Source organism: Plecotus auritus (genome assembly GCF_963455305.1).
Source record: "Plecotus auritus genome assembly, chromosome: 4".
Lineage (NCBI taxonomy): Eukaryota > Metazoa > Chordata > Mammalia > Chiroptera > Vespertilionidae > Plecotus > Plecotus auritus.
In genome coordinates, this window is record NC_137775.1 from 7,794,618 (window position 1) to 7,812,117 (window position 17,500).

Consider the following 17,500-nt stretch of genomic DNA (forward strand, 5'->3'; position numbering starts at 1 on the left):
ATCTTTATGAGTAGAAAAGCAAAAAAATGCCTAGCTTTTATTTATTTATTTATTTATTTATTTATTTTATTTTATTTTTTTCTGCAAAAAGCTTTATTGTTCCATTTGGTCCAATGCATGGGAGATGGCTCCAGGGTGGTTAAAAAAATGGCCAGTGGTTTCAGGCAGAGGCTCAGGCAAAGGCCAGACTCCAGGGGAAGGCAGAGGGGCCCTGCAAAGGCCTCTGGGATCCACAGGCTCCTGGTCGTGCTTGAGGGGGAGCCTTTCGAAGAGATCCTCGCCCAGCCCAGCCTGGGGGCCCGCAGCCTGCGGAGGTGAGTCAGGTGTCTCCCATCTCCTTGATGAGTTTCACCTCCTCACCCCGGAAGTGGTTCTCCAGGAAGTCCCAGAGATGAGGGTCTGCAGCTCCCAAGGGCCTGGGTCAGGTTCCTCTCCAAGGCCAGGGCCGTCTCCATGGCGCCCTGAGTTTTGCCCACTCATCTTGGGGAAGCATCAGCAGGTCCTGGAAGAGAACTTGGCCACCTCCTGGTTTTGCATTTTAAGAGACGTGGGGCGCCCTCGTGCTTCTTTGCCACCAAGTTGGGGAAGAAGGGGCCCAGCCTCCAGAGCCACATCTTGGCGGTGGAAATAGAAGCCCAGGGAGAGGTAGGTGTGGGAGGCCCGCAGGGGCAGGCTGGCCAGGGGGTGACCCGGTATTGTGTGGAAGGCAGTGTGCTCTATAGACAGGGTGAGGCAAGAGTAGGCTGACAGCTGTGAGTATGTAAAACAGCTTATTCTTTATTATTATTTATTAATTATTGTATTAATTTCCAGATGAAAAACTGTAAACCTACTTTTGTCCCACTTTGTATATTATCTTTTTTTAAAAAAAAATTTTATGTGAGGTAGGTTTTATCTTTTTGATACATGAGGAGCTAAACTAACGCTCCGCGTGGTAGATGCTTTGCCCAAAACTGTGCAACCAGTGAGGGGTGGAGGGGGAAAAGATTTGATTCTAGTTTGGTTTTGGCTCCATCACTGAAACTCTGACCGAACTGGAGGTCTGGTACTCAAGAGCTGGGACCATACCAGGGTCCTCTGTTCACTCTTGCTTCTACAGTGTCTGGTATTGGCCTATGATTGGAATGTGGCAAAGAATGATTGATTTGACCACATCAAAACAGCAGCAGAATGGTTAGGGTGTGGCAAAAGGGCAGGCCTCTGCAGGGGGTTTGCAGAAAGGGTGCCCCCTCCCAAAGGCAGTCAATAGGGTGGTGGCTGGAGATGTGGCGCCCCCTGTAGGTCGAGCTATTACATTGAAGTTCAGTAGTCTCAGAGCTTTCTGGGGCTGCACCTGATTCTTGGGAGGACGGTGCTGCTTAAGAATAAATGGTTGAACTTTATATTATTTTTAAGGTTGATGATGAAATAAATAATAGGCCTGGAATAGTGTGAGCCTGAAAGTTGGAGTTCTTCAAATTTCACTTCCTCTGGGGAGGATAAAAGCTGTGGTTCTTTTGTTGTGATAATGATGGACTGTCAGCCTGCGTTCTGCTCGCTGAATAAATGCTGGTAATTGCTAATTGTTTTGAGAAGAATACTGACTCATAGCCTAACAGCGACTTGCATATCAATGTGTCAGAAACCTCTGTGCTTTCTGTTGAGAGCCTGAAGGTGTAGCGGGGGTCTGCACTCTTGCTTTTTCATCTTTCTGTGGGGCAGGTCGGTTCAAGTGCAACTTTTGCCAAGAGATATCATCCTCGGGACGCTTAAAATGTGGACAGTGGGATCATACTCCTTGTTTCCGGCCGTTTTGGTCTGCAGATCTTGTCTTTTGTTTCATCTACAGTGGAGAAGATGAAGAGTATGTGATTACGTTCCTACAAGCTGGTGTTGGGGCTGATATAAGTGGTTACTCACACTTGTGAGGATCCTTAAGTGTGTGGACAAAAAGGGGCCACATGCTAGCAAAGTCTGCATGGTGGCCTTGCAAACTCAGACATGAGGTAACCACAGAGGATGGTCTGGAATTAAAACGTTTTTATTATTGATTTTTTTTTTACAGAGAGGAAGGGAGAGGAATAGAGAGTTAGAAACATCCATCAACTGCCTCCTGCACACTCCCTACTGGGGATGTGCCTGCAACCAAGATACATGCCCTTGACCAGAATCAAACCTGGGACCCTTGAGTCTGCAGGCCGACACTCTATCCACTGAGCCAAACCGGTTAGGGCAAAACTTTTTAAGTTAAAAAGCAGTCTATGGTGGGTAGTCTTGTCTTAGGCCGGTATATTCCCTGACAAAGATCAACTTTGATCTCAACTGATTCTATTGTCTTGTTGCATCTACCATAATATACCTTTGATAGTCAGGGTAAGTTGTAACTTCCCTTTTTCTGGAACCTTCTGGGCACAACCCCTGCGCCAGGATGCCAGGGCTGAGACCACAGATTCCCTCATTGCTATTGTTATCGTGTTAATTGTTGACTGTTAACGGTACCCACCTGTGTAAAAGGGGCATGTGTCTATCATTTTACTTATTATCCAATCCCAGAGGTCCCCCCCCCCCACTTTGTTTTCTCCCACCTCCATCTTCTATCCCCAATGGATTTCATGTAACCCACTTATATCTCCACCTTGGATGGTAATTTATAAAAATAGGTTAAAAAACAAAACAAAAACAAACAACAAACCTCCATTCTCCACAGCATTATCTCAATACATTGAAATTCTGCTTCCAGGCAATGGTTGACAGTTTGCCTCAAATAAAGTCACAAAAACTCTTTACAGGTTTGAATGTTGCTGACATTAACAAGTGTCTTTCACTCTGATTGCTTCTTTGAAAATATATTAGCCTACCACATATTTATGACTATGTTAGACCCAGATGCAGCCACTGTGCCGTCATCCTTTTTGTCAGGACGATTCTAAACTAAAAAGGGCATCTCCAGGGAAGTCAACATGATCAGAATGAATGTGGACATGGGACCACTAACAGGGTGACTGTTGTCAACCGCTGTCCTTTTCTATTGTAGTCGTTCAGCTCGGTGTAGTTTCTGGTTTGTAGTTTGCTGCGGGTGCAAAGAAACTTTAAAGGCAAGACATTGTAAGGGGAGAACTCAATGAGTTTGAGATGCAACCATAAAGGGGGACCTTTGTAAGTCCCCAAAGGGAGAAATAGTACCCTGCTCCTGTCCTCTCCAATGTAATTCAAGGTACTCATCTGATCCTCTTCCCATCTCTTATGTTGGATTCTGATATCTGCTGCACGAGTCAGAAACCATCCATTCCAGGACACCGACCTTGGCTGTCTCCCTCCCTGCAAACACATAGGAGACAGCTCCTTATCCCTTCTCTGTGTTCACCCAGGAAGGCACACAGGTGAGGATCACCTGGGGAGCTTTCAAAAGTCCCGATGACCAGGCCCCACCTCCAGACAATTGAACTTATAAACTTATAATGAACTTATAAAATTCATCCAAAGCAGGACTCAGACGTTTCACATTTTAAAACAATCAGGTGATTTAAATGAATAAATGGGGGTAAGAATCACGTATAGACAAAGGGATTCTAAAAGATTAACATTATGGAAAACCACATAACTGTCTTTTTCATTACTGAAAGCTTTGTGTAATTTGTTTAATGTAATATTCATGACAGTTATTAGTGATTTTTCTGAGGCAGAAACAGTCTCAGAGAAGTTAATCTCTTTATTTAACCATAAAAATAGAAAGTCTTGCACAAGGCATGCTCCAGAAAATAAGCATATTTAGAGATAATAGGTATGTTTTGAAGAGTAAATATACTACTATCTCATTCTTTCTTTTTACTAGTATATGTAGCGTATTTTTTTTTTAACCATAAACTCAACTCTAGCTTTATTTTTCTAAGGGTGGGCTTTTATTTATATTTCCTTGCATGCCTTCTAAAGCTTTGGGAGTAGTTTTTGAAAGAAGTTGTGTAATGTAGAAATTAAGGCATAGTTTTAAAATAACTTACTGTGAGAACCTAATCAGAGTACGCCGGGTATTCAAGGCCAATTTGCCATTCCCATGTGCAAAGGCAATGACAGAGCAGTTTTACTGTACACACTGCACAGGCGTACCTTTCTATAACCCACATATCGATGCCACTGTTTGTCAAGAAGCCTCTTTTGTCTGAACTGGTATAAAGACGTGTGACTGACCAGCCGGTGCACGGCCGCTTCGTGGGGCTCCTTTGAAGAATTGTTTTGGCTCCTTGTTAGCAATGGCTACTTGGTCTGCAATACAGTCTCTCCTATATGCCTAGGACTACTCATGTCTTCTTCCGATACCAGGCGTCCACGGAGGTCCGGCTCCTGGCAGGGGAAATGAGGCCCAACACTTACTATCTGGGTTACTTTGGAGAATGTAATCTCTCATTCTTGATTTCCTCATCTGCAAACAGGATTCTCGTAGTATTTCCTGATAAGGTGTTGTGAAGACTAAATGAGGCAATGATTGTCAAGCCCTTACTGCAGTGGTCGGCAAACTCATTAGTCAACAGAGCCAAATATAAACAGTACAACGATTGAAATTTCTTTTGAGAGACAAATTTTTTAATCTTAAACTTCTTCTAACGCCACTTCTTCAAAATAGACTCGCCCAGGCCGTGGTATTTTGTGGAAGAGCCACACTCAAGGGGCCAAAGAGCCGCACGTGGCTCGCGAGCCACAGTTTGCCAACCACGGCCTTAGTGGAACAACTGTAACTCGTTTGCACTTGATGAGTATACATAATATCCTTATTAACATCCTAATTATCATGAAAAGGGTACGAAGTGACTGTGCTTCAAAGGCATCTTATATTCCCACCTGGTAGCGGGGACCTTAGTGGCAGGTCGGTGTGAGGGCTACCTGCTGCTCTGCTGTGCCTCGTGCTTCGCCTTCTCATTGCAAGTGAACAGGTGGGAATCCCTTCACAGTCCAGCTCCACCCACTTCACAGATGCCAGTTGTCATTGCACTTCCATGTATTTGAATTTAAAGGGCCGTGCATTTGGTTGCACCTGCATTTCAGAATGCGGCTTGGCCACTGTCTGTGGGGATGTTGGGCCAGCAGGAAAAGAGGGCTCAGGAAGGAGGCTGAGGGGCTGAACGTTTTGGTGAGACAGGAGGTCCCTTAGCCATTCTAGAGAGGGAATATATGGTAGGCCTGAGAGAGTTAGATGAGCTCGGCCTGCAGAATCACGTGGCTCTATCTAACGTCAGTTTCCACATGATTTAGCTGAAGTTTGGTACCATTGTTTTACTATACGAGTCAAGGATAGCTGAATATCAGAAATTTCCACTGGGTTTTGTCTCATTTCTACTTTTCTCCTTCTGCCTTAGGCAGAGTAATTTTCATATTACTCTTCATATGGGGGGGCGGGTCCCTCAGCCCAGCCTGCATCCTCTTGCAGACCAGGAGCCCTCGGGGGATGTCTGACAGATGGCTTAGGCCCTGCCCCCAACACCCTGCCACTGCTGGTTGCCGCCACCCACCCCATCGCTGTCCCCTCCCTCTGCCCACTGGCACCCGCCGTGGCTTGCCAGGCACCGCCCGCTCACCAGCTCCTTCCCCCACTGTTAGGTCAATTTGCATATTAGGCTTTTATGATATAGGACTAGTGGCCCGGTGCATGAAATTCGTGCACGGGGGTGTGTCCCTCAGCCCGGTTTGCACCCTCTCCAATCTGGGACCCCTTGGAGGATGTCTGACTGCCAACTAAACTGGCAGTCGGACATCCCTCTCGCAATCTGGGACTGCTGGCTCCTAACTGCTCACCTGCCTGCCTGCCTGATTGCCCCTAACCACTCTGCCTGCTGGCCTGATCACCCCCAACTGTGCCCCCCTTGTGGCCTAATCGCCCCTAAATGCCCCCTCTGCTGACCTGCTCAGCCCCAACTGCCCTCCTCCCCCGCCAGCCTGCTTGCCCACAACTATCTCCCCTGCCAGCCTTCTCACCCCCAACTGCCCACCCTGCCAGCCTGCTCGCCCCCAACTGCACCTCCTGCCAGCCTGCTCGCCCCCAACTGCACCTCCTGCCAGCCTGCTCACCCCCACCTGGCCCCCACACTGGCCTTGTCACCCTCAACTGCCCCCCCTTGCTGGCCTGATTGCCTCCAACTGCTCCCCTGCTGGCCTTCTCACCCCCAACAGTGCCCCCTGCCAGCCTGCTTGCCCTCAACTGCCCCTCCGCCCATCTGATCACCCCCAACTGCCCTCCCCTCCTGGCCTGATCGCCCCTAACCACCTCTGCCTCAACCCTGCTACCATGGCTTTGTCCAGAAGGACGTCTGGAAGGTCTCCCGGTCTAATTAGCACATTACCCTTTTATTAGTATGGATTAGCCTCAGAATGGATCTCTGGTGCAGCCAGGAATGGGAGGGGTGAGAGGGTGGTGACAACAGGCCAGGAAGACAGCACTAGGGACAGGTTGAACACAGGATTGTGCATGTATCCCTTTGACATGGCTTTCTACTCTTTTGTGATATCCAGGACACACCGATTCACCCAGCCATTTCCATATGACCAACTAGGACTCTCTGGGGCATGATGTCTTAGGCTTTCTGAATGAGCGGAGCTGACTTATGTCTTTATAAGTCCTCACCACTCAAAAGATAATGGTTCGCCTACTCTGCATAGCAAATCAAAATAGTGAAAATAGTCAACACTAAAAGATTCCAGTGAGCATTTGAGTTTTTCTATTATGATTACCTGGTGCTCTATTACATGGTCCTTTCAATTTTCTCTCTCTCTCTCTTGGTGTTTTCAGTGTGCCTGCTTTGACTGTCCTCTAAGAAAGTGCATGCCTGGTTTTAATGGGAAAGCTTGAGCACTCTGCCAACATCGGGCTGAGCCAGGGAAATTTGGAATGAAGCCCACACGTCTTCCTTCATTTCTCTGAGCCTCCATGTGTCTCTGTCAAGGCCGAGAGGCTGTGGCTTGGATATGAGGCCCAGGTAGCTCAGAGATGTTGGGCTCTATGGCTGGCCCAAGCCTTTTTTCATATGCTGTCCACTGAGCCCCTCACCAGGGAAAAGATAGAACGAAAGTTCCCCCTGGTCTGGACAGAGATTAAGTCTATCAGTCTCCCCCAGGAAGCGCACACAAACGTAATAAGGGACTATATCTATTCTCATAAACTTCTAGTGATTCTGGTCTTTTTTGCTTTTTCACAAGACACCTCTGATTCATTCCATGATACATACAGCAAACAACGCTTCCTCAGGATGTGGAGGGTAGGTTTGACCTACAGGAAAGGTCAAAGGCTCAGGTGGCCAGCAGAGTGCTCCTGGAAGCCCCAAGACCCCCTAGGAGATGGGAGGGAGATAAAGCAGGGCTCTGCGATAACTTCTCCATATGAAACCTAACGCAAACAGCAGTTCCTGTCACTTACTTTTGATAAGTGGGTTGACTACTGTTCACATTTCTTCTTTCAAAGAGCGTTTCTTCTTTGACTCTTGTCCTAAAAATGCTTATGAATTTTTAACTAAGCTGCTCAGCCAGCTGGGTTCTGGGAGGGAACTGTCTGTGCCTGATTGCTCCTGCTATCTGGGTCAGAAGTTGGAGGGGAAGGTGTCTGAGTCATGGGTGAATATCTTTGAACAAGTTGCTGTTTGATGTGCAGTTTAGTGTACATAGTGTGGCTTCTGAAGTATTATGCCTCCAGCACTTTCTGTGCGGTATATGTCCCCGGACTCAGGGGTTGGGAGAAGCGGGAGGGATGATGTGGGGTATTGGGTGGGTACTTTGGGGACAATTCCAGTACCAGATTCATTGTTTCTGCTCTCATCATCTCGACACCCCAGAGAACTCTGTGCCTTCCAGGCAGCCATAAACTGGTTCAGAGAGATAGAGCACTTTTCTGCCCAAACCAAGTCTTGGACTGAATGTTGGTACATCAGAAAAAAATTAATATCCACAATAATATGTAGGGCTCCTGTGTTTACTCTGTCACATGAGGAGTCCTATCCCCCACCACTCCCTGGCATAAAACAGACTCATCTCTGTTTTGGGGTTCCAGAAAGAATAACTCATTTCCCCACACCTGGCTATGAATATAACCCTACTTCTAAAGTAAGCATCTGGGGATTTTGGTGCATAGAGTTGGGCATGGATGCTTCTTGCTGATCTTTCAAAAATACCGGGGTACAGATCTAATCATCTGACTTCCCTGCTTGAAAATCTCTGATGGCTCCCTACTCTCCTCTGAATAAAGCATGCATTCCTTAAATAACATTCAAAGTCCTTTAAAATTTGGCTTCAGCCAAACTTGAAGCTTCTCCCATTGTTCAGCTCTCAAACCCTATACTGCCCGTCATAGGCCATTTCCAGCAGGCAACTCTTTATATTAACATCCATTTGGCCTTTGCTATAGAAGTAAGTTGATTCTAAAATTTCTATGAAGGTGTGAAGAAAGGTGTGAATAACAAAGTCAATCTTGAGGACAAAGAACAAAGTTGGAAACCTTACACTATGAGGTGATCATGACTCACTGTAAAGTTACGGTATATAAAACCATCTCAATAGACCAATGCAATAGTTTGAACCATGCATACAAGGTTGCCTGAATTATAGCAGAGGCATAGTGCAATGCAGAGGAGAAAGAATCTTTTCAATAAATGGTGCTGGGTCAACTGAATGGTCATATGGAAGCAATGAATATTATACCTACTTTATATCATACATATAAATACTTTTCAGGTGGATTATAGGTTCTGAATGATAAAATCTTGAAGCAAACATAGAATATTTTCTTCAATTTTTAGTGGGAAAAGATGTCTTAAATAGGACATACAAGCCACAATCATTGATAAATTTGACTATATTAAAATCTAGAACTTTCTTTCATCTAATATGCCAGTAAAGTAGTAAAAAATTAAGACATACAGTGCGAACGACTTTCCATACATATATTCATAGAATGCAAAGAACTACAAGTCAATAGAAAGTGACATATAACCCAATAAAAAATAGACAAAAGCTTATATAGTCATTTTACAATAGAGAATTCCCAAATGCCAATAAGGTTATGAGATGCTCAGCATAATTATATCAGAGAAATGCAAATTACCTCATAATAAGATATCACTGTATACCAGTAAGATGGCTAAAATAGTTAAAAATGGAAAATATTAAAAGTTAGCAAGGATGCATAACACTGGAAATTGTTCACACACATGTTAGAGGGAAAGTAAACTTTAGACTATCATTCAATATTATTTACCAGGTAATTCCACCCCAGGCATGTACCCAAGATAAGTGCATATATATGTGCACCAGAAGATATGCACATACTAACATTGTTTATGATAGCCTAAGACAGGAAACACCCCAACCGTCCATGAACAGCAGAATAAATGAATAAATTGTGGTATATTCACACAAAGTATGAAGGCCCTTGTATGCCATGCAGTGACTGGACTTTAACTCTTAGCTAATGGAACCCCTTTCAGAGGTCTTGAGCAGAACAAAGCTATAAGGCAGGAAGTTGCATGTGGCTAGGGAGGCAGAGAAGGTATTTTCATGTGTTGGGATTTGGATGTAGGTTTTCCTTTTCAGAGGGTTCTTGTCTATAACTATTTTCAATATGTAACTGGATCTATCCAATGTGATTTTGAAATAGCTGTTTTCCTACAATAAAGTGCTTTTATGTCGAGACTACTTCCACATTTAAAGAAATCATTCCTAACAATTTATACTATGTTCTAAATGTTGCCCTAGTGAACTTCTTGTTCTTTTTGTTTGTTTGTTTGCAAAGAATGTAACTTCATAAGATATCAAATTTATTTTTTGAGTAGATTAGAAATGAATGTAGCTACCTGGCAGTGTTGCTCAGTGGTTGAGACCTGACCTATGAACCAGGAGGTCACGGTTCCATTCCTGGTCAGGGCATATGCCCTGGTTGTGGACTTGATACCCAGTAGGGGGTGTGCAGAAGGCAGCCAATCAATGATTCTCTCTCATCATTGATGTTTCTATCTCTCCCTCTCTTTCCCTCTCTGAAGGGAATAAAAATATATTAAAAAAATAAATGAATGTAGCTACATCTATTTGCAACTATAGATGTTATAGCAGAGAATTGATTTTTCAGTTTGTTCAGCAGTTCTAGCTGAAGGAGTCATGGTTTTCAAGTTTTAGGGACAAAAAATGGAAATAATTTACAAAGAGAAAAGCTCACTTTCATTCATTTTGAAGTGCTAATCCAGAGCAAAGTCATCCATTACTCTGATTCTTGGATGCCTGACCCACTTTGTATCACTTACCTGGAGAATATACTTTTTAAACAGGTCAGCTATCATGTATGAATGAGAAAGACAAGAGAAAAATCTAAATTTGTATCACGATCAGGTTTTCTTTATTATATATATATATACATATATATATATATGTCATCATACATTACATGCAAGAAAATTATAATACAGCTTAAAATGTTTATGTATACTGGCACAACAAGAGTAATACAATGTAAAATTTTATTTTACATATAATTACCTTAAACAGTCGAGTAAGAATAATGTAAAAATAATGTAGCAATATGCTCACTGATGTATGAGTCGCAATTTTGATCTGCTCGTGAGACCACTGTGATTTGGTGGGTCATTCTTTTGAAAGCTACAGCTGATTATCCTGCCCTCCCTGGAAGGGTGCATGACCTGGGAAATGATAGCTGAGTCTTTACTGCAAGTGAAAATAATTTTCAACAGTGAAAAATAATTATGACGAGACTAACACACTAATTAAACAAACAAAAACAAAAAAAAAACCAAAAAAACAAAAACAAAACCCAAACAAACAGAAAACGAAAGCAAAATTAGCGGGCCATCAAAATGAAGAGAATGTTGTATATGTTTAAACATTCCTCTTTGTGTGTTACCACAACCAACAATATATTCATTTGTCTCTATTTTTGTGGCAGGGGCACATGGGTGAAATAATGCACAGTTACCCAGGCCAATATATTTGACTTATTGTGATAAAGGCAGATATGGGGGAAGATCTGAAAATGAACACAGGAAGCACGTTGAGCTCATTGTTAAATCCATGGATTTCATACTATGTCCCGAAAGATGTGCTTTCATTTGCTTAGAAACAAAATCTGTAAAACATGAACTATTCTAGACGTTATGTAGGTTATGGTTGGGCACGCCTATATGTTCTTTAGATATTTGACTGCTGCAGAGAATCCATAGGCAGAGCAGCAGGTCTGTATCTTCCCTTCCACCCTCCAACACTTCTAAGAAAAATGATGGATTTTGCTCTTCTCACAGACCCCTGCACGGGAGCCACTAGAATGATCACATTGGTAGAGTTGATTGCTTCTGTTAGGTTTGACTTCAAGTTCAGAAAAGAAAGTAGCAATTCTGCTGCCATTTCCATTGCTGGGAGAAAGGCAGTTTGTGGGCTAGAATCTGTTAAAAAATATTTGAACTAAGTCAACCACAAAGAGTCTTATTTAATGAAACATATTCTTTATAATATTTTTATTTTTCCCATGGAAACATTATAAGTATATTTTTAAATGAAGTGCTTTTAGTTACCCGAACTTCTAATGTAATTAAAGATGTACAGCATATCTCTTTCCTAAAGGAAATTATCTTGGAAAAGCACAAATTAATGTTACCAAAATGTAATGACAAGTGACAGAGCACCTAATGGTTAGATTTACACTTTTAAAAACTTGCCTATTTTCTACATTTGCTAGAGCAATCTCTTTTTTTTGTAAAACTCCAGTTGCAAAATTTCCGGCTTTTCATTTAACATAACGAAATGAAAATAATAAGATCACTTATAATTTTAAGTTTTCAGAATTATTAAGTAGATTAAGGGGTCAGAAAATGCCTTGCCAAAGGGAGGGTGAGTTAGTGGAAATTGGTAATTCTTCTTTAATTCCCCCCAAAGTAATGAAAAATTTTATACTGATATAAACATATAGTAAGTTTATATTGGTATATGTAGATATATGATCCCTTTATATATTCCATTTACATTGGTAATATAATGGGGATACATATACCAATATTTTAAATTTAATTCTCATTAAATTAATGGGGATTTATATTCTGATAGTCATAGAGTAGAAATTTTTATGGAGGCGGTATTACATTATACGTTGCAGCACTGAATTTTATGGACCCAAGATTTATGATAATTCAAACTTCTCAGTGAAGTTGATGTGTTGAGGGAGATAATAACATAATTTGAAATTCAAATTAAGATTTAAATAGAGAAGGTACAGTTGAAAGCATCTTCTAATTTTTATTTTAAGTTTATTTCCAAAGTATAAATGTAAATAACGAGTCTGCATGTAATTTATTGATTGTGGATTTTCAAATAAGGAGCTAAGACCTTGACAAATTTAATTTTAATGATTGCTTTCTATTTTGATTACAATCCTATATAATAAAAGGCTAATATGCAAATTGTCCCCTGGACTGGGAGTTCAACTGGGAGTTTGACCAGGGGGCGGGGCCGGCCAGCCAACAGCCTGCAGCCCCTCTCCCCGGCTGGCCTGGCCCTACCAGCCCGATCAGGATGGGCCAGCCGGACCACGAATTTGTGCACCAGGCCTCTAGTTACCATCTAATTTCCAAGGATCCATTTTGCTACTGTGTGTGTGTGTGTGTTGGTGACATTTATTTTAAAATAAACTATAAAGCAAAACACCTGACTATGGATTTTCTCAAACAGTGGGCACTTGAACTCAAATTATACTTGTATGTGGGAGTCTCCAATATTATATACTCTTGCCAGGAGCTTCTTAGACTTAAAAACATTATAAAACACAGATACGGGTCAAAATTATTTTCTTTTAGCAAAATAGAGTCAAATTGACTTCTGTTTATAGATTCAACCTAATCTTAATTTCTCATTTTTTAAAAGCTATCTGTGTGCCATACAAAAACAGAGGAAACACTTTTTGTTTTTAAATTTATGTCGCAAACAGCATGGCTGTTACCAGGCAGTTAGCATTTACTGGATTTCTAACTGCTCTCCCACAGTGCCACATGAAACATAAGGTAGCCCTTTTCCTCAAAGTGTCTGTATTTAATTGCTCAGCCTAAGTGAGAAACCAGCCAGTTAGTGGACAGCCAGCATGATCACTTCAATAGTCTTCAGGATCAATAAGAAACTAGCCAACTTGATTTCCCAAGTGTCTACTAGAAGCTTCAGCCTTGTTATAAGAAAATGATACTTTAAAAGAGATACTCATATTTTTTTATGTGCATATTCATACGTATAGGTCAAGCCAGGTACAAGTAACTTCAATGGACTTTCCCAACTCTTCTTTTTCATGGGAATTTTATTGTTGTGAAATTACTTAAAATGAATGGATCATCAACTGTTATTAAGAATTATATTATGCCATTGGGCTTATGAATTTCATTTTGATAATATTTAGTTTATTCTTAAAGAAGGAAGGATTTCATAATAAAGGTGAAAAAGAAATCATATAATCAGGATTATTTCAATCCCTATTCCCCTCCTCCCCCATAAATGGATGGAATTTATTAAAACAAACAAAAATCATTGGGCAGTTGTTCATGTAAACAAAAGTTTTTCTTATTGTTGTTATTTCCCCCCAATCCATGTAGAAATTATGTGATCGATTCACAGATAGCAAGGGCATCCTAACAACACTTGTCAGATTCTACTATTTACAAGATTAATTTTATAAATCCTGAAAATAACCTAATGTTATTTGAAACTCATTTATTTAGATGCAGTAACTTGCATGAAAAGTACTCAGCTGGGTAGGAGGCCTATTGGTTTTCTCCATTCCCTGGAGAAATAAGGGCCATGCGTTTCCATAAAGAAGCAAATGAGTTTTGAGTTAATACAGCAGTGATCAGTAGCAGCTTCCCACTGAGTCAGAGCACTGGGAGAGCCTGGGGGCAGATGGGAACAAATTGTCTCACAAGCAAAGAGAGTAACAGGAAGGCCTTGTTATTTTTCTGTTTTCTCAAAGGACCCCTGCAGAGGCAGTAGAGGGCAATAAGAATCAAGTTTACCACCTGCAGAGAGGCAGGAGAACAAGAATAGGCTGATGGGTTTCTTGTAGTAGTCAGGATATTGGAGGTTGAATTCTGACAGAATCTAAAGTCAAAATTATGCAGGGAAGGGGGCCATTATTGGATGAAATGGTAATGTAGGTGGCCCACCATTGGTACCATTGTAATTAGCTAGTTATTAATGACAGGAAAGAAGCAAAAGGAAGGTCAGACATAGGCATGTCATTTGGGCAGCTTCACCAGGAAGCTGCAATTTCACACTCCCCAGGGAACTACCAGCCCATTCCCTACAGATCGCTGGAGGAAGGGGTCCAACAGAGGGGAGATGAATACATGCACAGTAAAGTTAGGATGAGGTAGGGAAGATGCCTGTCAGTCAAGCCTGGGGAACCATGGATTGGCTAGAGTAGGCAGGGCCATTGCAAGCCTGTGGAAGTTTGGGAATACACAATTCCACGCCCCCCCCCCCCCCCCCCTGCTCCAAAGGAGCACACTCGATTGGCTCTCTCTCTTGGCTCTCTGCTTTCTTTGGCTTTGCTCCTGCCTGGGGTTCCCTCCATGGCCATGTGGCCATGTAGATCCCACGTGCAGTGGAATGATGGCATGCAGCAGAAAACACAAGCTGAGCTCGCCCAAGGCTGCATTGGACTATGCCCTAACAGAAAAGAGAAACTGGCTTTGATTTTAGTTCTCTGGAAGCAAAACGGGACTTCTTTCTGGGTGGGACAAAAGGAAATGGGACCTTGGAAACTCAGACATTTATTTCCACAGAAATAAAGCTTTCTACAATGTCTCATCTTCCTGTGTGAGTCTCAGGAAATTCCTTTTCTTGGGATATCGCAGGCAGCCCACTCTAACTAGCAACTGGTGAGATGTGGAGATCTCCCTATCCACCACACCATGATCTTAAGCTGTGAGCAAAGGTTTGTCTCAATTTTCCACTTTATTCAGGTGATGCTGACCCCCTGCTCTAGTCATTTCAGAGGGAAATTCATTCAGTAGAGAAAATAGAGGGGCATGTATCTGTGATGACAAACATTCCACGAGTAAAATATCTTGAGCAGCAACAACAAAAACACCCAACCAACCAACTAACGAATCAATCAACAAACAAAAACACATCAAAGGGTAGGCAAATACCAAGCAGGCATTCTGAAACTCCTGTTTCATCCAGTTCCATTTATAAATGGAAACTTCTTTGGAAGTCTCTGGTAATCAGATTCCTTAGACTGACTACTGTGCTCTCATTTCAAAGAAGGTCTTGACCCTGACAAGAGACGGGTCATATGTACTACTCTGCCAGGAAAAGTACAGAACTTGATATTGCATCTCACTGCTATGCTGTATGATGGAAAATTCATGCAAATTGCCTTTTATTGTCTGAGGAGTGTAAGAACTCTAATATGTCACTCAAAAAAAAAATCAGTGGGATTTCCACAGGTTTAATTCTGATAGAAGATCCTTTCAAGACTTCATGAAGACAACTATATGCCTATAGATGGGAATATCTATGGAAGCCAAATCTACCCAGGCACTTGAAGACTGGAAGAGGTACCTGCTGATCTCTTGGCCTGGTTGTTTGGGTGTCACAGCAGTTCGGGTAGTGACATTCCAGCCATACCCGGATATGGAATGTAAGAAATATCTCTGCAAAGCAGTAGCCCACCTCTGGTTTCCAAAGGGAACCAAAGAGGGGAGAGCCTGTGAGATACATGAATTTTGAAAATATTGCATAGCGTGGAGGCACCTCTGCCCTCCTCAAAATGGGGAAAAATAATTGCTGTTCTTCTCAGCGATTCATCCACTTCGTCCTCCACTGTGGATGGTGAAATCACAATCATCAGGTCACACCAATGTAATCATCTCTCCCTTTTCTCCAGAATTTGTTAATTCAAACAGTTTTACTCTGCTTAAATTATGAAGCACACCCACACTATTCAGTGTGTGTGACTGTGTTTGATTTTACCCAGGCTCTTAGGAGAACAGTTTATTTCTTTGGATTTTAAAGAATATCTTTGTCTCCTTTCTTTTTTCCCTTTTTCTTCTTATAGTTCCCTTAGTTTGTATCACTTCTCTCATTTTCATTTGGTATTTTGTAATCCAGTGTTTTCATTGAAAATTTTCTAATATTAGTGGGTAATTCTAATCATACTTATGTATTTGAATCAAAACCATAGACAGTTCTTTTAAGAGACTTGAAAGCAAGTATGACAGCCTGTTCTGAAGATTTTTTTTTTTTTTACAAAATTCAAATTGCAAGGCAAGAAGAAAAAAGTTGTAGGCAATCTTTCAAGTCACCTTTTACTGGAAGATTTTTGTAGCTAAACATTGTTATTATAGTTCATGTGATAATACTAAGACGAATTTTCTTCACTGCCTCCAAAGGACCTTTGTGGTCCTTCCCTGGAACCATAAAACAAACACACACCTTTCTTTGTTAACAATGCACACATTGCTAAGAATGTGATATTATAGATGGAATGTAAGCAATAACCCTTTTTCTCAATTGCACTGGTTCAGATTTCATGCACATGATTGTGGGGTGAGAAGCAAACTGTATCTGATTTATGTGATAGCCCGGAATGACAACAAATCGCTGAGATGTACAAGCTTTGGGATGTGCGGACAGAGGCAAATTCAGTCACTGCAGAAACTGTGAGCCCCCCTCCTCATTAGATCCACTTAATATTCCCATTCTTTCAAAACCCAAACGGAAGACACTGATCTGAAGAAAATAAACATATCTGTGCTTCCATTGAAAAATCTGGCACTGTTGTGATTAATATCAGGCAATTTTTACACCAACATAGGACTGTTTTATGTTGTTTTCGCAACTACAGAGGTTTTCCTAAAACAGCTATAAATCTGTCCAGTGTAGCTGTTTGCAACTCGAGCTTGGTTCTGGGGGTTCCTGTTTCTGACAGATTCTAAAGGACTTTTGCAACTTTGAATAGATTGGCACCTGCCCCACAAATCATCTGGGTACTTCTTAGAGAAAAATCTCTTTGTCTAAAGGGTAGTAATGCCAGCTACTTTCTCTAAGTAGTTGTGAAGTGTGCTGCCAAATAATTTGAATGGTAGAATGATAAAAATGAGTAAGCTCACACCTTCCTTCCTTATCCAATCTTGGTTCTACTTGAGTTTTAACTCAATTTTTCTAAACAAACAAACAAACAAACAAACAAATGTCTGTATTGTCTCAGAACTAGTAGTAGACTCTGGGAACATCTTAATCTAATGCCAGAGACTTTTATTTTTTTCTTCAAGCATATGAGGATCTTTTTGGGATATGAATGGATCAAAGACTCCTGAGTTTCTGGAGGTTGGGAGTGAAGGAAGAGCTCACCTCTTGTACCACATGAGTTTATCAGGCTGTTCCTTTTGGGGTCAGGGGCATAGCCAAGCATTGGTTTCCAAGTGGGTTTGCTGTGAAATGCAAACCTGCACCTCTCTCAAAGTGCAGAGGCACAGTAACTCTCCCAGCATCCTCTGTAATTTTGTAA